This window comes from Myotis davidii, unplaced genomic scaffold, assembly GCF_000327345.1.
Source record: "Myotis davidii unplaced genomic scaffold, ASM32734v1 scaffold243, whole genome shotgun sequence".
Lineage (NCBI taxonomy): Eukaryota > Metazoa > Chordata > Mammalia > Chiroptera > Vespertilionidae > Myotis > Myotis davidii.
The window spans coordinates 3,977,666-3,980,124 of record NW_006295183.1 but is presented as its reverse complement, the minus strand read 5'-3'; positions in this window follow the sequence as shown (position 1 = coordinate 3,980,124).

Genomic DNA, 2,459 nt, shown 5'->3' with positions numbered 1-2,459 from the left:
GCAGGGAAGGGAAGGGGAGGGCAGGGAAGCAGGAAGGGAGGGGAGGGGAGGGCAGGGCAGGGCAGGGAAGGAAATGAAAAAAAGGAATATAAAATAGTCTAATATTTAAACAGTGAACTCCCTCAGATTTATGATTTTATAGTTTTGGGGATGTTAGCAAATGCCAAGTATTGCTTAAACTTGTAAAATGTCCTGCAGAATCCCCGTGTTGTCCCATAGTGCACTAGGGTACCTTGATATTTGGGATGGGAACCTGAGCTGCCAAACTGAGGTAAAGGCCACAGGGGGCACCTTATGAAAGCAGGAGCTGAATGGTGGAATGCGAGGTAGCTCATAAAGCCTGTGTACTCTCAGAATTCCTTCTACATTTTCAGGTCCAAGCCATCAGAATGATCAAGTAACCTAATAGCCAACTACACAACATTGTAGAATACAGACAGCTCTAGAGTCTGACTCTTTCAACAACATCTTGGTCAGTTGGCTATAGGAAGATGCCTCAAATAAGACCAGAAGTAGAGCCCCCTGCATGAATTTTTGGGGACTGTTAGGTGAGCTATTTCTATGACGCAGTTTGCACAGTGCCTGTCTCATGGTCACTGCTCAAGGACGTGTGCTGCTGCTGTTGATGGTGTCCTCAAGATCTCAGGAACCCAATCCATTTCACCCTCCAACCACTATCATCATCTGTTAGACTCTCTCCCTTGAATTTGTGGCACCTTCACCTGAGAATAGAGGCAAAATTATTCCAGCAAGAAGATAAGAACCAATTCTAGAGGCTGCTCCCCTCCCGCACATCTGTGACAACTTGGCCACAGTGTTGGCTGGTGAAAACCATTGGAAGGCTGCTTGGAAGCCCCAGCTGTTTCAATTATGCCTTGTCTGTCACCCACAGCAGATGAGGTGCAGCAAAAAAAAACAAACATGGTTCAGCTAACTCTAAACTGTTAGTCCTCACACAGTTGAAAGCTTCAGCTAATTTAGCATCCTTGTGACGCTTGCCTATTAGTTTTGTGTCAAGTACTGACTTCAGTGCCTATGAGTTTCAGCTACTGATCATGTTTCTGATCCCTTGTGTTGGATTATCACTCACATTTGAATTTTTTGTATGTTGTTCCTTGTCTTCATGCATGGGATGTCTCATGTCAGCGTCAGCCCTCAGATCACAGACTGAGGTAATATTTTCTTTCCTACTGCCTCAGTCATAGACCATTCTAGTCCCATCAGAATTGCTCATTGGAAGGATATGACAATATGCTATACTGCCATTAAATACACACAACGATGGGCATCATATACTTTTATTTAGAAGGAACACCATAGGGAAATCTTCCAAATTTCAGTTCAATTCAACAAAGCCAGTCATGTGCACTCAGATATTCCCAGTAAAGGAAAAGGGGAATGAATGCTAAGCAAATAAAATGAATTCCTTGCAGGTATTAATAAATTGAAAGATGTGGCACTCAGAATCTGTTGTGTTAACAAGGTCCTTTACCATATATCCTGATTGGGGCCAGGCCAGCCAGACCCCACCCTTGCATGAATTTGTGCACTGGGCCTCTAGTCCTATATAATAAGAGGGATATGCTAATTAGCCCAGATATGCTAATTAGTCACGACCAGTATGCAAATTGACCATCACTACAACACAAAAGATGGCCGCCAAAAGATGGCCTGCAGGGGAGGGCAGTTGTAGGTGACCAGGCCTGCAGGGGAGGGCCATTGGGCATGACCAGACCTGCAGGGAAGGGCAGTTGGGGGCAACTGGGCCAGCAGGGGAGCAGTTAGGCATCGATCAGGCTTGCAGAGGAGTGGTTAGGGGGTGATCAGGTTGGCAGGCAGAAGCAGTTAGGGGCAATCAGGCAGGCAGGTAGGCGAGCGTTTGGGAGCCAGCAGTTCTGGATTGTGAGATGGATGTCCGAGTGCCCATTTAGGCCTGATCCCTGTTGGACACTCGGACATCACTCGAGGGGTCCCAGATTGGAGAGGGTGCAGGCTGGGCTGAGGGACACCCTCTCCCCAGTGCACGAATTTCATGCACCGGGCCTCTAGTATATATGGCTAATATGCAAAGTGTCCCCTCGCGAGTTTGACTGGGAGAACAGTTCTATGACTTGCTATGATGTGTGCTGACCACCAGGAGGTGGCAGGGAACATGGCAAGCAACCAGTGGCGACAGCAGGGCACTGAGGGAGCAAGGGAACAGGAGGCAGAGAGGAGAGAGATGGGGAACCTGATCAGACCTGATCACAGGCCAGGACCAGGAATCCTATCCGTGCATGAATTTTGGGCCTCTAGTAAGTCGATAATTGTCTCATCTTGCTCTTCTAAAATAGAGAATTTAGAACTTTAAAAAATTGGTGTGTGTATGCAAGAGAGATAACTAGAGAAAGGGACATGGGTTGTGGAGAAGAGGGGCAGAGAGAGATTATCTAAGAATATCTCCCTCACTTCTTTCTTTC